The sequence below is a fragment of the Melozone crissalis genome, unplaced genomic scaffold (assembly GCF_028551555.1).
Source record: "Melozone crissalis strain CALT ecotype California unplaced genomic scaffold, PUWL_Pcris_2 ptg000007l_1, whole genome shotgun sequence".
Lineage (NCBI taxonomy): Eukaryota > Metazoa > Chordata > Aves > Passeriformes > Passerellidae > Melozone > Melozone crissalis.
Genome location: NW_026535785.1, coordinates 14,805,001 through 14,827,500, shown reverse-complemented (window position 1 = coordinate 14,827,500; position 22,500 = coordinate 14,805,001). Strand labels below are relative to the sequence as shown.

Genomic DNA, 22,500 nt, shown 5'->3' with positions numbered 1-22,500 from the left:
GCGAGTTACAGGAGTATCTAATGCAAACATTTACATTTACTAAAAGGGGGGAAAAAGAAATATGGAGTTACCAAAATCATTATAGCCATTATTTGAACAGAACATTTCAACCCTGCTGAATGCTTACAGACTTTCAGCTCTGTCCTTCTGGTATCTTTTCCAGCCCTTTTTTTAACTACATTCATACAGATACCATTGACCAGCACAACAGTCACTGAGTGCATTTCTTCCCTGCAATTGCATTGTGTTGCCCCAAAATTTTGCACTTGCCAAATAACGTCCTGCTTTTCTCAACTTTTGGGTTCCTATGTAGGTTTTAGAAGTCTTAATTTTCAGGGAAATTCACTGGTAAAGAATGAGAAAAGAAAGGAGGAAACGTGATTTAAATGAGCTCGTGTCTTCTACTTAAGCTCCCAGAGAGATATTCAAAGTTTGAAAGTGCAATCTCCAGATAAAGATGAAAGCTCCCATGTCACATCTCTGCAAACTAGAACACAACTGGCACTTAGCAAGTTGTCCTGTCTGCTGATGGGAGCAGCAGGGATGAATCTGGCCTGTCCTCTTGCACTTCCCTTTCTGAAACCAGTAATAAAGTTTGAGAGGGGTTATTTTTAAAGCAGATCTTAGAGTGTTCCAGCTCACTACTGTCAGCTTCAGATCTCAAATGCAATTTGATTTATAATTACATTTTAAAAACTAGCATTAAAATAACATTAGAGGGGTCATAATCTGAACTTTTTAATAGTTAGGCACGTAGCATATATTTAGAAATGGATCTCCAACAGGATTCATCTGGAACATATTCTGACTGGAATTCCTTCCTTCAGCCATTTCAGTACTCTGCTGAAGCTGGTGTGCCAAGAGGCCATGGTGGAGCCCTGTATTTCAGCATTGCTTCAAATGGAAACCGACTGAAATACACTGCTGGACATTTGCTAGTCAAAGTCTTTTCTTGCATCACAGTCAGGCCCATGTTTGTAAACACCAATGGGTGAGAAAGTGTTGGAGAATCTGGAATAAGACCTCTGCACTGAAAAGACACGTGTCACATCACTTGAAAAAGGCAGTTGGCTCCATTGCTTCTGAACCTCAAAGCCACTTTAATTTTCTTGTCGTCTGTGGCCCAGAATGATTTGAGGGCGTTCACCACTTTAGTTCCTAGAGGTCAAGTTCTGCTCATGCCAGCCAAAACACACGTGCAGTGAAAAAGCAGCATCCCCAACAACTGTTCCTACCTGTCCTCCCAGCTGTGCAAACAACTCACACAGGCACTCAGGGAACCTCTGCCTGCACCTCCTGAACAACAATGGGCTTCAGATGGGGCACAGGCACCTTGCTAATTTTGCCTTGTTCTCAAGTCCAACCTTCTGATAAGAAAAGTTTATAACTATTCACCTCTACACCGGTACCTAACTACAATTTCAGAGGTAAAAGGCAGACAAGGAATTCAGTTTCTGAACATTACTGCTTAAGTAAATGAGCTAGTAAAAAAAAAAAAAAAAAAAAAAAAAGCCTGTGCCTTAAAACCAAGTTTGAAATTTTATAGGCTTTTACTCCATAATTTGTACTTGAGCCTTCTGTTATTTTTAAACAAATCTAATTTCTTACAGCTGTGAAATTTACATTTTAAGAGTGTCTAGTGGCCATGTGCATTAATTACTTTATTGTAATATTTTAATGAGTTTGGGGTTCAACTCTGAAAGAATCCTTCTGAATCCCTGCTTCCCCACAGAATTACACCAGAACCTGATTCAATCACAACTTCACACACCCTGGTCCAAACCCTGATGGACTTGCACAATATTTTCAGTTGTTTTATGAAATCACTGAACTTTAAAACTGGCTCCAGATTTTAGGATTTCTCACCAAACTAGCATTCCCCTGGTTCAGGAGCAGAGCTAGGCTTTGAGGAAGTTTGCATTTAGAGCTGAACTTGCTGGCTGAGCCTCATCTCAATGAAAGAAGGCAGCAAAATGCAAAGTTCTGCTGTGACAGTTAACATTCGGGCCAGTCTTATTCAAAATGACACACAATGATGCAATTGCTTCCATCTCAGTATATGTGACATAAAAACATGCAGGGCTAAAAGATTAACCTCCCTAAGGAGTGTCTAAATTCACCAGGGCAGATTGAAATGCATTACTGAAAGATTTCCACCTTTGTAAGAAAACTGAAAAGTACTGCAGTATCCATATTCCTGCCATGGTATCCCCTTTATGGATTTTGGTGGTTTGTGTCATACTAAATTATTTCTTCTTCATCTATGCATGTGCATAAGCAGTGGTGGGACATCAGTAAAATGAACCTGTTTTTTCAGGCAGTTTTCCTTAAGGATTTAGTGCCTGTCCTTGCACTGCTGCAGGTGCAAGTGCTCATCTCAGGACTGAGGCAGAAACCTGCAGACCAACGAGGATCTCTAGAATTTGAACTGAAGAGATAAACCTTCTTACAACATCCAGTGCACTTTAATTCTCTCTGAATAAGCTAAAGATGCAAATCCATAACGCACTGAACAATGGGTTCAAGTACAAATACAGATAAATGCAGGGAAAGTGGGACTGACTGTGTTTAGCTGACTGTGATAACAGTAAGAGGTTCATCAGCTGTCAAGTGCCACCACACACACTGCACCCACAGTCATGCTTGGAAATCTGACCACTTTTGTCCCCAACTCTCACCTCTCTTGGCTAGGGCAAATGCAGAATTGCAACTTCAGTGAACTACCCAGCTTTTTAAAAAGCATGTTTTTAAACCACTTACAATAAGAGCAACAGTTATTATTCAGTACATGCTTTTTATCAGATTGAAGATAAACTTTATTATAACTGGTGGAGATGGTATCAATGATTTGTGGTCTATGTGAATTCTGTAATGAGAAATGGTAATCTGTCTTGGGGCAAACAATATTGTTCTGTTTACTATGCAATTAGCAATATTAAGTCAAGATTCTATAACTGATAGCTGAAAATAGGGGTGGTAGGAAGAAACTGGAAGCACTGGGAGCTGTCACAGGACAATTATCTGAGGTCTATAAATTATTTACGGTACTTTAGCCTGACATTCCCTCTCATCCTCCAAAAATCTTCCTCAGTGCTCCAGAGATGCTTGCTGTAAAAGTATTGAGACTGTCAGCAGTTTGGGGCAAAGCCAGAATCTCTCCTTGTTGTGAATACTGAACATACAGCATAGTGCAGGAACTTCATTTTCAGAAAAGCGTCAATAAAATAACAAAAAATACCTCCAAAGGAGAGTTTTACTTTGAAATAATGGACCAACAAGCATGACAAAAAGAGGTGAGACCTAACCTCCAATTCCTGGCATATCTGATGAGAAACAGAGTGTTTCCCCTGCATTTAATCTCTTCTTTAATTTTATAAACTGAGTCCCACACCTTTGTGTGACCAAAACCCTACACTTCTTGTTTACTCTTAGATCAGCCTTAAGCTACCACCATATGGAGCTGGGAACACCACAGACAGAGCAGAAACAGCCCTTAACTAATGGTCAGAGTAAATTGTGTTGGGAGTCAAGTGGGGCCACTCTCAAGTGGCTGGTTAGGAAAAGGCCTGACCTATAATGGAGCTTCTGTGTAAAACAATACATTTTTTACTTTACAATGTAAATTACAGAACCATAAGTATGATCAGCCACAGAAATTTCACAGCCTTTTTCTAGTCTGTTCCTTGCTGTACACATGCAGTCCAGCCCTTTTGGCTCTGATTCTGCAGCAGTAAGAATTTTGAGATTACCTCAACAGGAACTCAGAGCTACAGCACAGAACTTTCACAGTGAACAAGTAAGACCTATAAAGTGCTAGGGTCCTCCTTGCTAAACTGATCTTAAAAAAAAAAAAAAAACCAAAATTAATCAGATGATCACATTCCTAAAGTAGCCAATTCCATTTGTAGCTCTCTGGAAATGTGATGCTCCCCAGAGAGCTCCATTGCACCCAGCAGGCAAAAGCCACATTTAAGGCAGCATGACACAGCAGTGCTCTGGCAAGTGGGGTGCCACAAGGAAGGGGCTGCTTCTGGCAGCCTCACAGCCCCTCTCTGTGCCCTTTTCCTTAAGGATCTGTGCCTTAAATTCCCATATACCACTGAATGACATCTGGCTGATCCAGAAGATTAGCAGCTTATTCTACCTTTGTTCTCTGCCTTCTTTTAGGACGAGCAATCAATGACACCACAGCAGGCAGAACCCTCCGGCACAAAAGCTAACAAAATTGTAGAATGCTTTAAGGAATGATGTAAAACTTAGCAGAGTTACAGAAGGGTATTCCCACACAGAATCTGTGTATAAATTCCAATGCTACGTGGAAAGGCTCTCAAATTCACTTGACTTTCCTGAACAGAGCAAGGTAAAACCAGCATCAAATGACTGCAAGAGCAGCCTCTTTAAAACTGATAAAAGAACAAACAGTTTTAATCAAGTGTGCAGCAAATTTGAGTGTTTCCTTTGTGCAAAATAACACTGAATCAGAGTTTCACACCAAAAAAACAAACACATACTGCAAAAATAAATGGGGGAAAAAAAAGAGGAGTATAAAACTTCACGTTTCTGTTCATAATATCTCAGTGATTGGCAGAAGTTGCGCACAAACTTCTACTTTTCAAAAATCCACTTCTTGGAAGGAAAAACACTCAATAATTGGTATTTATAAGGCTTAATTTCTTTTTCTGAGGAGATCCTGGGTCGGGTCATTCTTCTTTCCTATTGTTCAAAAGTTATTCCCAGATTAAGAACTTCTCCTATAAACAGGTATAATAATTTCCTTCAGAAAGCATTTTGTTCCCCTTTCAGTAATTGGCCTACTTAAATGGTTTAATGCAACTACTGACATACAATAGCACAAAAGGTCCTCTGACCATAATATAAAGTGAGAGATGAGATTTCTAAAAACTTTTGTATGAAGGTGGTCTAGGATTGACAAAAACAGACAACTATAAAACTATCTTTAAAGGTCATAAATTAGGTACTCTCTTAAATCTAATTCAATCATTCACTGTTATAGGAGCTTGATTCTATTAGTTGTCCTATGCATTTTACAAAACAGAACTCCATTAACATTATTCACTTATAGCTTCCCTCTATAAGTGGATATTCTGCTCAACAGGCTTTAAATAGATTTTTTTTTCCCCTGAAATTGCTATTAAGCATACTTTTACTCAAAGGGCAAAGTAGGCATAGGATTATGCTTGTACTTCATGCAAAGGATACATTTTCAGCAATCAGAACCACATTCCTATGAAGTAAAAATACTCTATATAAGCCGATTGTTTCTATCCCTCCTAACCTTGCTCAATAAGGACTCTATTCTGATCTTTTAGGCTACACACAGGTTTTCTAATTTGGCTGAATAAAGGTATCTTGTTGGGCAGCTTCATGAGTATATTCTGTGTCTTGAATTCTGACCTTGACATGTTCAAGGTGGATCTCAGTTATAAGGTGCTGCTCAGAGAAGGAAAAAATACTTTCATTTAAAAAAAAAAACAGGATTTTTTTTTTTTTTTTTTACTTTCTTCAGTTAAGGAATACATTATAGAAGTCCTGCTTTTACATACCTGGCTTTAGAGAAACACTAAAATCGTAAACCTTTCTAAAGTAACCTCAACACACACATAGTCACAAGATTTTTAGAGCAATTTGCTTAACATCTAGTTACACTTCAGCCACAGAAACATCTACTGTAGATCTTACACCTCTGGTTTCATGTTGATTTTACAGTGAGTTGTATGCCCTCACCTCTCACAGGTGAGATAACCCCATCCTGCACAAGCAGAGGGGCACTGTGCTGGGCCAAAGCTCAGATCCCACTGGCAGCCTCAAAGGATTTTAGCCACATGCTGCAATAATCCGACACGCGAACAGCCTCTGACCCATTGAGGTGCTGGAGTTGCAACAGCACAATCTGTACATAAAATATGCATATGCTGAGAGCCAAATCCTCTTTCAGCTGGTTACCATATTCTGTGTTCATGTCTTACTGCTTAAAGCAGGACACATGGCAGAAATCCTACACTGTTGTTCTCGTCGGCCACACCAATCCCAGATAATCAAGTCAGGGCAGACACACTTTTCTCAGAGGAAAGGGTTGAATTTTATCTGACCACCAAGCTTCAGCTTGCACTTGAGGTTCTAATTTTCCTCTGGTCTTAGCCCATTTCTGTCTTGCTCTGGCACACACTGCCCTAGTAAGTACATTTATTACCTCAGTAATTCCTCTGAGGGCTGTCTCACTTTCACTTTATATCTGGACTCACATAAGCATCTCCCCATTTTACAAGGAAATGTTTATTAGCCTCTGATAGGAGCTTCCTGTTCCACCCTGCAGAATCCCATTGTCTGCTCCCCTTCAAAAGCAGGCTGACAAGTTGCACCCCCCTGGGCAGCTCTCGCTCACGGTGTTTGAGCGCTGGCCATGCAGCACAGACATGGAGAAGGCATGGAGGGGCACAAACAGGCATCCCAGGTGATCTCCCTGGCCTGTTTGCAGGCTTTAGTTCAGCAGGGCACACACAGCGTCAACATGGGGCCCTCACACAGCGGGACCTCTCGCCAACCACCAGCACTGCATCACCCTGCAATTTCTAGTGTGCCCCACTCATGCTCCTTGTTCATGCCCTTGGGACCACTGCAGAAAAGACCTGTGAAAGTCTCCTTCACCCAAGGTTTCCTCAACTATGAGGTTGATCTTATTACTTTGGGACACTTGAACAGTAGAGGGTAAGCCTATTATATCATAAAAACAGGGATTTCTGCTGTAATTCTTCCAGTTCACAGCTAATTATTGTACTTGTGAGCTGCTCATGGGATTTTTTTCCAGGTAGTTCTGGATCATCACTGCATATTCGAGATCCACCCTGCAAAAATCCTCAGTGTAGCAATTATTTGGTAAAGTTGGTCCTGTCCAAAAACTGTCCAGCATTGCACAGTGTTACACAGGAAACTTTGGCCATGATCCTCCCCAGTCACAGCACAGACATATCATCAGAGGAGGTAAAAAAGTATAAGTGCTAGAAAATAAAATTGCATGGATTTGCCCCAGCTGTAGGTCTGGGGATGAGAAAAAGATTTCAATGCACTGTCTATTTTGCTGGAAACCGTGTGAAGTCTGTCATCCACATCAGCCTGCTATGTTTTCCTTCCATGGGAGCAGACAACATTCGTATTCAGCTGCTCACTTATAAATAAAAAACATTTTTACATGGGTGGATTGGAGTAGCCTCTTTTTTCCCCCCTCTTTCGTTTCCCATTATTTTATATATTACACACATGTTCTGTCAGCGAAGCTCACTTTGTTATCTGAAACATCTGTGGTACCCTGCTGTGGAGAAGGCCAACACTGCTGCTGCTGTTGCTGCCTGTCTTTATTAGCCACTGATTTGCTGATGTCGTCCTGCGACGGCTCCAGTTGGCCTCGGCAGCGCCGGGGCTGCACGGCACAACTGCGGGGTTCTGTGACCTGCCAGGGGGCTCCTGCAGGTTCACAACGGGGCAGTTTCCCTCTCTGGGAGGGTGTGAAACCAAGGTTTCACGTGGGAGTTCATGCAAGCACTGGTGTTTGTTTTTCTAAAGAAATATCTGTGAATTTATGCCATTACAAGGAGGCACATCCTCATCAGAACAAAAGGAACTCCCACCTGAGGCTCTCATGAGATCTGGCTGTTGAGCAGCCAAAATGTTTTCTCTTTTGGCCAAGTGAAAAGCTACCTGGATTGATCTCCTTTAGCCTTATTTTCAAGTGCATTTTACAGTTCTAGTCCTGACATACTGCTCAGTCCCATGAAACTCCCTGGGATCTTCTGTTGCTGAAAAGATTATTATCTAAGGCATTAAAGTATGGATTTCTTATGGAGTCAAAAAAAGTTTTTAAAAGATCAACTTTGATATGAAAATATGTATATGTTTCTTAAATAACATATCTTTAGATAAGATATTCAGGTCACCTGATAGGAAATGAAGCTATTTCTATGTATTTTATACATGTACTTTCAGCAAGCAATAGCACTTGAGTAAAATCAGCTTAACCATTTCCCCTTTGAAAAAATCAAAACCCTCTTATCTTCATATGGATTTCTTATGCAACAGATGAGGAGAATATACATTCCATAGAAGAATTTGAGAGATGATTGTTAAACCACAAAACTTAACAAGAACATTTAGGGGAAGATGCAAGAACAACTCACGAAAACACTCACATGGACCAGATTTCCAGCTGATGCCATTGCTTCTGTGGGTCTACTGTTTTAAGAAACTGCTCTCTAATACAAAGCTAAGACAATAAGAAGTTAAAGGCACTTCCTTTCCTTTTTAAAGAAATCTATTTATCGATGACATAAAAATCTGAGCTGAGTTCTGACTCCCACAGGTACACTCAAACCAGCTTTCTTGTAGATTTCTCAGATCTCTCAAGGACTGGGAGCCTGATACAGAGAATAATTATGGTATGGAAGCATCACATGTCTGCTGTCACAGCTCTTTTACATGCAAGTCTGTGTGCATATGTGGCCAATTCAAGAGCCCAGACTGAAGACTGATGTGGAGATAATTATAAAAGAAAATAAAACACAGCTTTTGAAATAACACCCTGTTTTCTTTGCAAAGTAATTGATCACCTAACCCCAGAAGGAAGGTTGAAAAGTTACTATATAACAAAGTGCTAGTAGCAGGCAGCTTGCTATATATTTCAGGATCAAGACCATGATGACAAGGATAGAGAATCAAGAAAATGAATTCCACAAAGACATCTCTCCCCTCCTGAAACCTCTTTTGCTTGGAGCATTACTTACTTTTAAATTTGGTTTGTTTATATTACACAGCTTTAGTGCCACCAAAACATCTAAACTCTGTGCAGAAACAGGAAGGATATTTCCATATTTAAAATCTGAACCTCATTTCCTATCTCCTGAAAATAACTGAGATGTGATAGCACTGGTCTCCAAAATAATTTTCAGATTCCCCACTAACAACTTGGCGTGCAGTAGAACAAGCTTCAGAACTGCTCCCTGGTCAATTCATTGTGTTTAGCCAGAGCAGGAACTAATCACAGAGTCACAGGTTGTTCCCTCTGCCCCAGGCATGTCCTCAGAGGGAAAAATGGGATGGGGTACTGTTCCTACTGCTGCCACTTGCTGAGGATTGTCTAAAGAAGGCATTTCAAATCTTCTGGAGGCCACGGAAGTCTCAGATGTTTTCCACTACCAGAGGAGTGCAAAGTACCTGAGCAACAGCAAAGATCTGATCTTAAACTTGCAAGATGGCTCTTATTTGGAGGAAAGTGCAAGGAAGGAATAAAATTCATGTATACGCATGAACAAGTCCAAAACTTGGAAGATGAACTGAAAAGTCAATTATCTTTATAAATTTTCAAACTGCAAGCAGTTTCAAGCAGGACAGTTTTTCACTCTCTCCAGATCCTTCTGCAGGACATATGTACAAGATAGAAAAAGACTTCACGTAAAGAAATATGCTAACTTGAAGTGAAGATATTTATGGTTGTGGGGAAAAGAAAAAAATTAGTGCAGTGTTATGTTGGAATGATAGTAATTTCTCTTTTACCGTTTGTGTATGTCACCATCTATTGTTGCACAGTCTTTTAACATTCATCTGAATATTTCATCCATGCAAAAATTAGTCCCAGCATCTTTTTTCTGAATAATGTTTGGCGGGCATTGCTTCACAACTGCAAACAATCCTTTATTGCTATTGAGTGCTACAGTCAGGCTTGTTCCACACTGGAGGTTAGAATCTGATCCTAAGTCCATTAAATCACAAAGTCTTTTTAAAGTTTAATCTTGAGAGGATTTGAGTTATAAACAAAGGACACTATACATGGGGAAAGAAACAACAGAAAACTATGAACTTATGACATTAATGCAACCTCAAGTTCAAATTTTGTGTGTGATTTAGCAAGAAAATTCTGAGCTTTCAGCAGCAGTCTATACACCCTGGCATGTGGGCAAAGCTAAACGCAGCATTGATGATCATATCCAAAACACACATATGGATCCCATTTTACTATAGACGTGATTCTTCATGTGCAAAACATGTGTCTGACTGGTTTGCTTTGGCTTTTTAAGATGTGTTTCTTTTTCTCTGGTGGGGGCAGGGGGCAGAGAAGTAAATAAACAATTGGCATGGTCCTTGAATGTACATTATCTATGAAGAGAACAGCCTGGGATCAAGGGCAGGTAAAAAGCCTGGACTTCAGCTAAAAGTATCAATTTCAGCAAACAACCAAGTGCCGACAGAGAGAAACTTAGTCCACTCTACATCCTCTGCAACACACTAATCTATCCCACTCCATAATTGCTAGATAGGAAAGGGAAAAAGGGCTCCAGATGCTAATAACTTGGAAGTGGTAATTAGAGGAGTCCACATTACTGCTGTGAGACTCCCATCTTCCCTTGATTACTGGAAAGAAATTTTTTCCAGTGGGTCTCCTTCTCACTTCTAAAACAAGTAGCACTTCTGTGTTCCTTAGTCCCATCTCTGTCTCACTAAAGACATCAACAGGAATTTGATTGGGCCCAGAAAACTTTCTCTATCTTCCTTAACATTGGAGGATGCTCTGTTTCCCATAGAAAATGTAAGAAAATATCCACAAGCTTATAAGGTGACCTAACAGGAAAGTACCACAAGCCCCAACTTTTAGCTATACAAGATAAAAATTGCCTTCTGCAGCCCCAGCCTGAGTGTGACAGAGAACAAGAGAGTCTGCTTCCCTTGTTTCAAAGGGTAACAAATATCTTTAAAGGCTCCTTGAGCATTTATAATCTCTAGGATCACAGAGACAAAGTAAGTCTGGAAAGGGTCTGAACATCGCATGAGAAAGTAAAAGGAAAAATACACTTATCACAAAGAGGGAATGCATTTGTATTATGATATTGAAATAGCACAAGGCTACAATGACAGGCTATAAATTTTTCTCTTGGACTGTAACCAATATTTTCCATTTCAAGTAACAACAGTGTAAGAAAGAGCGACTCAGAATTAATAGGAATTACGGACATAAATTGGTAGGTACTTAGGTGAAAAAGAACCTCAAATTCAGCTGCTGTTAAAGGAGAAAAGGTTAACTAGCCCTGTGAGCAACCCTTGGACCCATTTATACTGCTGACAAAGTGACCAAAAAGGTATGCTTAGATTTTAACAATGGTGCCCATCTTTATCATTCTCAGATTCATAGCCCAGAATGTTACAGTGAATATTTTGGCAGTGAAAAGCATCTTGTTTCTATGCCTGAAATTTAACATTAAACATAACACTAAACCAAATCTATGTTACCAGATAATAATAGCAGTGATAGTAACTACATGGTTCTGCAGTGATGAGAATTAAGTTACAGAAATTTCTCACTTCTACTTTTTCTGATTTGATATGTCATTTCATTAAACAACCATGAATTATTGAATATTAATAATTTTAAATCAGTGCCGTGCCTTAAGATATACACTTACAGACTATTAGTATTTTTCTTAACCACTTTATTGCTGTAACTGGCTATTGAAACACTGGCTGCTTAGTTAAAAAAAATTAAAAATCAACTAACCAACCAAGCAAACTAGGACTGGGCTGCAAGGAGCCTGTCAGCCAAAGCCAATGTATATTAGCCAAGCTGGATCCACAGAAAAACAATTTTTCCTCCGTTTTAAGACTCAATCCTACATTTGGTTTTGTACATGTAAATCCACATGGTTTTCTAACAGGTCCATCAAACCTTGAGAGATAAGTCTTAAAACTGAAACTAAACCTGGCAAGTTGTCTTTTCCCCCCACTATGCAGACTTCTAAAAAGAGAAGGACTGCAAATATTGAAAAAAAAATAAAATCAATGCAAAGTAGTTTAGCACAGGTGTTGCTGTTATTGTGCTACATTTGGAAAGCCCACACATTCAGCACACCTTCAATTCACACACCCAGCTGTGTGAGGTGGTGGGCTATTGTTAGTTTACAGGTTTGCAATAAAAAGCATGAAGTAATATTGGCAGGCTCAGGAGTTTTTTTTTTCCTTATGATGTCTCCCTGCATCTATTTATCTAGTTCTCCTTGCTTTGTTTCTGCTTTTATATTCAGCATATTCAAAAAAGGGTCAGGAGAGGTTTTAAAGATGTAATGCCACGCTCAAGCCTTTTGAACACTAAGAGAAAACCTCAAAAGGTTCACGCATAAAGGAACAAAGATATAAGGATAGCTTTGAACCTAAGGGGCTCTCTCACTGCAAGCAAGTGCATTGCCAGCATGTCACAGGTGTACACCACATGAGCAAGTGAAAAAATAAAATGCCTTTGTGAAGGGGTGTGATGCTGACGGGTCCGAGTGCAGAATGCATTAATCCCAGGGTGAGCGCGTGCATCTGTTAGATATTTATGTAGCTCCTACCAGTAGTTTGTACAGATATCTGAGCAGGTGAACATCAACAGCTTTGAGGCCATATGTTAAAGGGAGCCTGGGAGAGGGTAGGGGAGGGCCACCAGGCCCTGCGTGTCTGACAGGAGGGCAGGCACCCCCAGCCTGAGCACGGCCCTGGGTAGTCGGCACTCGGGGCCAGCCTCAGGCTCCTGCTGCTGAGCTGTGGGACACCAGGCAAACAACTGAGCCTTCCCCTCCTTGAACAAGAGTTACTGAATGTGACCACACAACGGCAATGTTCTTTCATGTCTAATTTCTTTTTTTTTTTTTTTTGGTGGGGATTAAGTAGAAATTTTTTTAATGTATTCAAAAAGTTTGTCTTGCAGAGCTGCATTACAATAATTTTTAGATGTTGACTTTAGTTTGTTGGAAGAAGACAGAGTGAAGATCTCCGTCTCCTGGTGGTTACAGGAACACACTACAGCAGGGGAGAACCAAGTCCTGTTCCTTTGCCTTGTTCACAAATCGTTTTATTTTTGTTTTTATATATTAACTCTGAGGCACGTGGGTTCAGGAATGACCTGAGTCAGAACCTGAGTCATCCCATTTCCCAGAACAGTCTCCTGACCACCAGACTGCACTCCTGGCAGGTATATGTATAAGCACAATTGAATCCAACCTGATTTCAAAAGAAAAAAATCAGTTGTAAGAAAAACAATGCACTTTCAAAAAGTGACATTTTGTCTATAATGTTTAGTTTCTCTACTAAATATCCTCAGCAAGGAACTGTGAGAATTCATGCATCTTTGAATGAATTTATAAAACATGCTGAGAGGTCTCTGGCTGAAACATATGAATTGTTTTTATGATTAGCACAGAGTATTAAAACCCAAAAATTGTCAGTTTATACACCCCTTTAACTTAGACCTCTCAGTTACTTCTTCCATACATGACTTTTGGGAAATTAAAGCAAAACTGTTTTGATAATAAATATGAATCCTCTAAAGGAGGTATGTTAGAAAAATTTTTCTTCAAATTGAAATTTTCTGTAAAATGGAGAAAACAAATCTCTCAAATCCCCTCCACTTCAAACAGCCTAGAAATTACCTTGAACCTTCCATGGTTCAAGTTTCTCTCAAAGGTAGGGGAATCAAAAACTAGCCTGGGAGTCCTCCAAGACCCTTTTGCTAGAGGAGTAATTCCGCCTTTGAAAATCTTGGTGCAATGAAGTGAATTCATCAAGAATGGCAATTTCATTTTTGATACAGGTCCACAGACACACACACAGAGCTGCAGAAATGTGCCTTCCTCACCCTTCTGAAGCATTTACAGTTTCACTGAGAAGATTCCTCCTTGCAGGGAGGATCCACGCACAGGGCATGGGCTTGTAGTTTATCATGGCCCAAACTCTGCTCCCAAACATTACTAGTCCACAGTAAATCCCATGAATCTCAACAGCTCCACTGAGACTGTTGCTAAGTGCTCCTGAAAATATCTAATCACACCTTCCCATCCTCTTGTACATCTACCTCTCACAATATCAGAACACACACTCTGTAGTAGCCCTTTTCAATTTATTTCCCACATACTTCCCTTGCCAAGAAGATATTGTTCATACCTCCTCCTTCACTGAGTAATTAACTTGTTCCAATCCTTGGAAATGAAACACTCACCCCTGCTTTTGCCCCAGCCCTCAACAGCCTCTCACAAGGCTCCTCTTGCAGCTCGCCACCCCATGGAGTGGGAGAAGACACACCGTAATGGCTCTGTGCTTGGCTCCTGAGAGGGAATATTCACTTCAATTGTATTTCTCTGCTTTACTTTAATGAAGCACAGTTAATAAAAGGGGGTGTGAACAAAGCTGGTGGTTTAGCAGACACCCACCACCCTTGCTGTTGGAGGCCCCTTGGAGTGCCCCTCACTCCAGCATCTGGTCAAGAGTGGGCAAATCCCAGTGCTGCTCCATGGAAAGGACAACATCAGGAATGACATCTCCACTGTGCATTAGAAAATATTAATTGAGAGTTTTAATCTGGGGAGTTGTGCATTGCACAGTGTCTGTAAAATATCTCCCAAACATTCTCAGGACTACAGCTCAAAGAGTTTGATTAAAATTGACTAAGACCAGCCTCTCATCCTTCTGTTTAAAAAATGAGAATTCATTTATGCAGTTTAATTCAAAGATTTATATATGATTAAAATTACTATAAGATGTCTAGCTTTTCTGCAATAAACTGCAATGGCCATCAAAATATTGATAGTCATTGGTAAATTACTTCTGGTGTTTAATCAATGTTATTTTTTTATCATCCAATTTCTTCTTCAAGTCAGCTTCTAACACTAAACTACATTTCATCAAGGTTGGTAAAATGTTTAGAAAGGAACAGATGTCAGAATATGGGGATTGCCAATAACACTGATGGAAGCCAGTAATTTCTTTCCTGTCCAAAGGCAAAAGAATGAAGAATAATCTAGACTGTATACAATAATACAAGATTTACTACAACATTAATGGCTATAAAAAGTAAAAGTATACAAAAGCTATCTCCATTTTTTTCAAGCCATCACTAAGGGCAGTGTTTTTCAATCTGAGACAATTTTTACATGAAAATGAAAGGTCTAGGTATTCTTAAACCTTTAAATATCCATAAAATACAGATGAAGACACAGGCTAGCGTTAGTTGCTTCCAAATATACTTGTATATTAGTCTATTGTGCAAGTTAATAATTTTGCCAAATCTCAAAAAATGTGGATGCAATCTTTCCTTTAAGAAAGTGGCTCAGCTTGTTATTTACAGATTGTAACATTTACATAAGAGTTTGGTTTAACAAGAGATATAAATATAGATAAAACCCTTAGGACTTCATTCTTTAAACTGCCCTCTAAAAATCTGCCCTACAATTTGCACACTGAATTTTGTGCAGACTATTCTTGGAAGCCTTTTGTGAATTAGGGAGAACTGACTCGAAACAGGGGCTGGTTAATCACAATTTTGCAAATTGTACGTAGCAATCATCCTCACATTGTGAAATTCAGATCTATAAAATGCTGATGTTTTAAAGCTGAAAAATAAATAAGCTAAGTAGGAGTACTTTGCTAAGGAAGGAAAAAAGAGTAGAAGACCCTTTGCAAAGAAATCCTTTAAAAAAATAATAGAGTAAGAGAAGTGGCATCATGAATAAAGTGTATCTCCATTCCAGATCTCAACTGTAAGCCCACCCTGGAAAAATGTGACCAGCTGACTGTTCCTGCCCAAGTCTCACGTCAACACTCACCTGAATACACAAAACTCCTGCATTTCCAAGAATAAACCTGTGGGAGTGTTTTAGAAAGCTCCTGCATGTTCACCCACCACCTGGACAGGCCTCCAGAGGAGAAAGGGCTGGAGAAACTTCACCCTTCCCATGTCCATCCCTGCCTGGCTGTGCCCCAGGCAGAGCTGCCCTGCCTGCACACCAGGACTGTCACTGCAGCTCCAACTGCAGCCACCAGGACACCACGTTATGGGGCGTGGGGAATGCAACACTTGACAATAATGGCTGGCAGCTAAATGGTTTGAGGGAGAAGGAGCAGAATGTATGTGGTAAAGAGGATGCCTCAAAGAAGACTTCTTGTTCTGCTTTAAGCTCCAGCTAATGTAATTTCAGCAGCAGCTGAGTCAAAATTCTTCTTTTCCACACAGATTTTTGCAATTGCTAAGATTTAGTACAAATTAATGTCTCTATTCATTTTCCTTTATCTGTTACCAAAGGACCTTGACAAACTGACTGTTTTGAGTGTACAATGATATGCTGAAATTCATACAAAATGTTACCAAGATCATTATAAGGACAAGACCTTTCCTTTGGGGTTCAGCAGTGACACAGCCTGCGTCAGTCACCTTCCTGCCATTCCAAGCCCCTTCACTATGGACACAAGTCACAAACAGTGGAAACTCTGTTTTCCTGATGTTGATCCTCCCCAAAGGTCAGGTTTCTTACCTCAAACATTCCAGCAGTTGCTTAGACTGCAGTTGAGGAATTTTGTGTAACATTACTTCTAGAAAGCAAATATTTATGTTAGTAAATACCATTAAAGTATTACTGTTATACAGGTATTCTCATTAGCAAGCTACTAAATAGGAGGAAGAGAATTTTAAACTAAATGGATAAAAACATACTATATTTGTGTATTAAACAAACTTAACCATCTTAGTTGACCATGCTAAGTGTTTTGTCAAACATGAAGTCCGGCTATTAACTATTTTTATGGGAATTAATGTTTTTAGAATTACTACAAATTCAGAATTCATGCCTTTGCTACAGAGAGCAGGCAGATGCAGCAAGCCCTACAAATAGGCATTACCAGGATTTCATAAAAGTAGTGGTCAGGGAAAAAAAAGAAAAAAGGAAAACAAAGGACCCACAGAAACCTTATAGGGCGATGAAATAAGGAAATTCCTTTTGAATGGGAGAGCCTTACATTCATGCCTGGCTCTGAAAAGCTAGTTCAGAGATGTAGCTTCACACATAAGTGAATTTCCTGAACATCAGGCTCAGTTATTCTGGTAGAGCACAGTTATTTACCCACTCCTGCTGGAGTTAAACTTTTGTTGTCCTTTTCCCTTTTTAATTGAAGAAAGCATTTAGCCTACAACTTCATCATTGCATCTGAGAGTCAAAAGGAAAAGAGTCCAGCAATCTCAAAGTACATATTATTTATTCAAACAAAACAGCTTTAGCAATTTTGGCCATTGAAACAAAACTTTTTAATGGGATTGGTAAAGGATGGAATTTGTAAAGGATGAAAACTCTTTCCTTTTAGTTCCATCCCACTACTCAGATTGGAACCAAGATCCACAGAGGTAGAGGTGAGCACCTTCCTTTGTTTCCTCTGCTTATCACTTTTGATGTCAAGACTGCATCAGGAAAAGTTCCTATGTTACTTATTAATTCAAAATAAACCTATTTTTAGGCCCTAAGAGATGAGGTCTCTTGTGATAAGGGACCAGGGGATGTTCATAGCAATGAAGGGCTGTAAGTGGGAATGAGTCTTTCAGGGACAGAATCTGTATAATGAAAGCTCCCATAAAAACTTTGGAAGATTCTTGTTTGCTTTTTTGAAGACAACCTGCCTGTGAGTCCAGATGTACTCATCCAGACTTTCAAACACACATTTCAGTGTGATCTGAGTTTAAATGTAAGATGGTAAATGAGCTATTCATCATCACACCGAATCATCTTAAATATCACCTGAGCCATTTCACTTATTTGAGAAATGTTGGCAGCTCTGAAGTTGAAAATACTGTATATTTCAGAGGCAAAATGCCCAAGACTGGATTTTTTAATTTAACATAATGAAGGCAAAAAAGTGATTTATTCCTTGTTTGTTACATCCAGTTATGCTGATAATTAGGCAAATGCTTTGCCTCTATGTTCTTGTTACCTTCTTGAGTATTTCTACTGAAGGATTTTACTCTTCCTGCAGCCCAGCTTTTATTCATGATCTGAGAGCATTGTATTTTCTATATTTTATTTTGTTTTAGGCAAAGATGTTCCAGAAACATAATTTTAGTATGGATTCAAAATTCAGAGCTCTTTAAAAAATAATAATTATGTGTCTTATAACCCACACATGACTCCAGCAGCAGGTGATTCGCAGTGCCAGTGCCCTGGGGTCGTGAGCAGCAGCCAGCTCAGGTGGGGCACAGGGCAGGTACTCGCACACAGAGCAGCTCAGCAGTGTTTGATTCTGTGTGTTGACCCAGACATTAGGATGTTTACTGTCTGCATCCCGCTCCTTCCCTCCCTGGAAAGCTCTGCAAAACCAAAGCAGCTCACGACATGTCAGCCTTCTGATGGCTACATCAAGCTCTGTCTCTCAGCATTTCTCTGCTGCTTGGCAAGATTTGACCTCGTGGCTCTAACAAATCACACCAACTGCCTGGGCAGCACAGGCAGACATTCCTCCACACGAGCCCAGAGGCTTTCAGGGCAACACGAGGCATGTGCTTCAGAAAACCGAAGGCAGTTGCTTAGGAGCAGAGTAGAATGTTGCTTTACAGTCCACTATAATTTTATTTTTATTACTACTACTACTTAACAGGAGTACTTTGGAATAACTACAGTTGTCTGCTCAAAGCCAAACTCTTGCCAGATGCTGCTGCTCACAGTCCAATCTGAGAACAGCAGAACTCCCTGATGCTGCCTCTGAAGGGATGCAGACCTTGATTCCATGAGCCAGATGGACACAAGAGATATTACTAATTAAAACCAAAATATTCAACTCCTAAAAAAACCCTAAAAAGCTACAAATCAGCATCAGGGTATTTTAAATTATCCCATAACTCCATAAGCAAAAGAGCTTGAAAATGTCTCTCTTTGGACACAGTTTAAAGTATTTTTTTGGCTACATCCACACAGGCAAGAGATCCTACCCTTAAAGTTTTAGAACACTATAAGAAGATCCAGAATTAGCCTCATCAAGCCATTTAGAAAAGTTTAAGGAAAGTGATCATAGGAATAACACCTTCTCTCAAAACCAATGAATATCACTTAAGATGTGATCATGACCTTCAAATTTTAAAAAGCTTTAAATTATATATATAATATAGGAAAGTATAATGAGAATCACCAAATCTGTTTCCTCCTCTGTGATTCTCATGGTCCAGTGTCTCTGGCCTCACTGCACTTGTGGATTTGAAGCCATCTCCTGCCTTAGACCAACCTGGAGCTGGTCACCAGCTGCAGCTGTGCCTGCTAACTAGGGTCACTTTAAGCTTGTTTTTAATAATTTCCCCTGTTTACTGATATTTTTAAGAAGTTCAAATCTAAAATCTCTGCAGCTAGAAATGTACAACATGCAATGTGCCCAGCATAAGAAAATTTGAACAGACACTCACAATTTTCTTGGTTCCCTGTTAGGGGAACGAGAAAGATCCACATTACATCCATTATCTGTCCTTAAGTGTTTTTTGTCAAATTTTGACTCTGCCACCATTCTTCAGTGACAGACATTAGGTATGACATTTTCTGACACAATGTCAATAGTGACATCAGTAATATTTGACACAAGGCACATTGGGGTTATTTGACACAGACAATTGGATAGCTCAGGGCACTGGAGATCCAATGCATAAAGAGTTATACCTCCAAGTCACCAGTGAATATCCAGCCCAATGCTTTCTAGCTGCTACCAAATGATGGCTCCTCAGAGTCTTTTAGAGGAGGAGTTGGGGTATATTGGACAGATGTCCAGAAAACAAAATTCAGCACAATAAATTACATTAATCTGTGCCCTATGTTGAAACACCATGGAATGAATAGTCAGTGACAAAGCTATTCTTCTACTGCTATCTGTAATTCCTTTTAAAAACGGTTGAATCCCAAAGGAGACATGGGAGGATCAAATGAGTCAGAGAGCACTACAGCTCCAGTCTCCTGAATAAGATTTCTGTCTCAACAGCTTTCAGTCCCATGGCTTTCATTAACAGTTAAATACACTTAGGGGAAAATACAAATGTGAAATCTTACTTTCAATGATGTGTTTTCCAAATATTTCACAATTGGCTAATATACAGGACTCATAAATGCTGAACAGAAGCAAAATGAATTACAGATATGATCACTCCAGAATTTCCTAGAGTGCCACAGTCCTGATTAAACAAAGCACTTCTACCTACATCCAATACAGCACTCATGTAAGACCAGAGTCTTGCAATATTTATTATGCATCTGGCTGAGCTCCCAAATCCTGCATTCAGCCCTGAGGTCCATTACTCACACCCTGGAAGCTCTGGACATGAGCAGAGGGAGGTGTTAGTCCTGGGCACATATGGAACCACCTGCATTTACAAGGACAGTCACCTGCCCAAGGCACCTGGGTGCCTTTAGAATTTCATATCTCTAAGCCAAAGATTTAGAAATCTGAGTTCCACTGAGTCACCTTAGAGTGCATGGATCCTCTTTTGAAGCAGATGTTTTACATTTTTGTCTTACTCTAAGGTTATGCTTGGGTTCAAACACCTTTAGCACATGCAACTTCATGGGAACAGGACTTCTTTAAGGAGCAGGGTAATGTTTTTTAGAGTTCAGTGTTAAGTGTTTTACTTATAGACCTCTTTTTTTTTTAATAAGTACAATTGCCAAGTCAGAGTTAATTCATGAAGAAAATGCACTCTTTTTTTCTATTTTGTCTTTAAATGTTATTCACATTGGCATGCTTATCAGAGGAAGCCTAAATGACCATACAACTGCAGAATGATGTTCAGTCAATAGCTAAAACCAAAGCTGGACTACCAACAGATTCCCTAGAAGTTTATTTATTTTATTTTATTTATTCTTACATCTAGATTCCTCCACTGTTCTGCAAATGGGGGCTTCCCTGAAAAAAAAAAATCTTATCTGATAAAATCAAAATACATTAAGCATATTCATTGTCCCTTAAGAAATTATCCCACATTTTTACATATCACTGAAAAAGAGGCAAAGCACATTTTGTTAATAATTTTTTGGACCCTACATTATATTGCAACATCTCAAAAATGCTTTTTTTTTTAAGTGTAAGAACAATATGTATTTTACCGCAACAAAAAGGGTTTCTGTAGCAAATTATTGGGCTAAGCCACTAAGAAAGCTTACAGTACCCCACTCTCAGGAAGGATAAATTTGCATGTGACTTCAGCAAAAGCATGCCCCAAGGCACTGCCACCTCCCTCTCAGATCAGGAGGGCCATGTTTTCACACATGGGCAAAAACATCTGCTGCTTTCCCAGCCTCTGTCCACAGTGCCAGAGCAAGCAGTCCATTGGCAATCCACCATTCTCACCAGCCTTGGTGTTCAAAATCCCCCTTGGCAAAGCTCAGAAATTGCTGAGCAGTAACACAGCCTCTTTCTCTGATGTTATTTACAACAGCAGGTAAAGACCAAGTCTCATTTTGCCAAAAGCTTTACATCACAAGTTACATCACATTCTCCTCGGTCCAGAATTTTGGAGCAGCTTTGCTCTAGGCACGGACTGATGAACACACCCCTGCTCATCCATCTATATCCAAAAAAGGAGCCACTCTTTTCTCAGTGGTGGACACCTGCACTTTCCACAGCTCTAAATGATCTTTCCTTTCCCTGGTGAGCAGCCTTAGAGCCTCACTGCTGGGTTGGAACATTCACATGGTCACATACCATTTTACATCCCAACCATTCACTCCTGCAGCAATTTCGTAGTAAATATAAAAGGAAACTCACCAGTCACTGCAACCTGATAGTAAATTCATATAAATTTTCAGTGTGGAATTTATCTGTGGCATCAACTGAGACTGCACATTTTCCTCAGCTCTGTGGTGCTGATTTTAAGGTCAGAATTTAGAGCTTTGCCAGTCATGGCCTTGCAAATCACAGCTTTACAAATCCCATGGCAGAGACTACTACAGATGGGCTGTAATCCAACCCCAGCATGCACTTTCAAGTTTTGTAAAAAGCTAAATCTTAGAGAGAGGATTTAATGAAATTTGGGCTCTTAACAGGCTGAACAAGAGCCCTGAAGCTACACTGCGCTGAACTTCAGTTGGCATGTTTTTAAAATTCAGATTTTCCAAATCCAGAGTCAGTCTGTGACTTTGTTTTGCTGCTCAGCCCTTTTCTCCCCCATGTGCCTCTCCTGGGCACCCTCATTTCCAGGGCCGGTGCCAGTGGCACAAGCACACAGGGAGGCCACAGACTAAAAAGGCAGGTGTGACTGACACAATAAACTGTAATAGCTTCTTCAAAACTGTTAAAGAATTTTTAATTCATAGATCACTTGCCCAATAGCCTGCAATGGCTCCTCTGGAGCCATTATGATCTATCAGGTCACTGTAGTGCCATACATGCACATTAAGGAGGCATGCAAAAATCATTAAGAAATTGGTGATGACAAAAATTACTCTGCAGGCTTGGTAAAGATCATTTTTCTTTTTCACTGAAACATTATAACACTCATTTAGCTGGCAGAAAATTTTACTTTGTAGAGCCCTCCAGAAAAGAAAGTTCACTATATACATTCAACTCTAACACTTCTTCAGGTTAGATTTATCAGTGAGGTTTACAAAGAACAGAGTTTTCATCCTCAAATAGTCCAGTGAAAAGTCATTAGCAATATACTTCAAGTAAGTTACTACTCAAAAGTAAGTG

At 39.8% G+C, this 22,500-nt stretch overlaps 1 protein-coding gene across 4 annotated transcripts in view; it reads right to left on the bottom strand.

Annotated features, from left to right (window-relative positions):
- ZNF536 (zinc finger protein 536) overlaps nucleotides 1-22,500 on the bottom strand; it is a 343,745-nt gene that overhangs the window by 243,001 nt on the left and 78,244 nt on the right. The window lies entirely within an intron of this gene.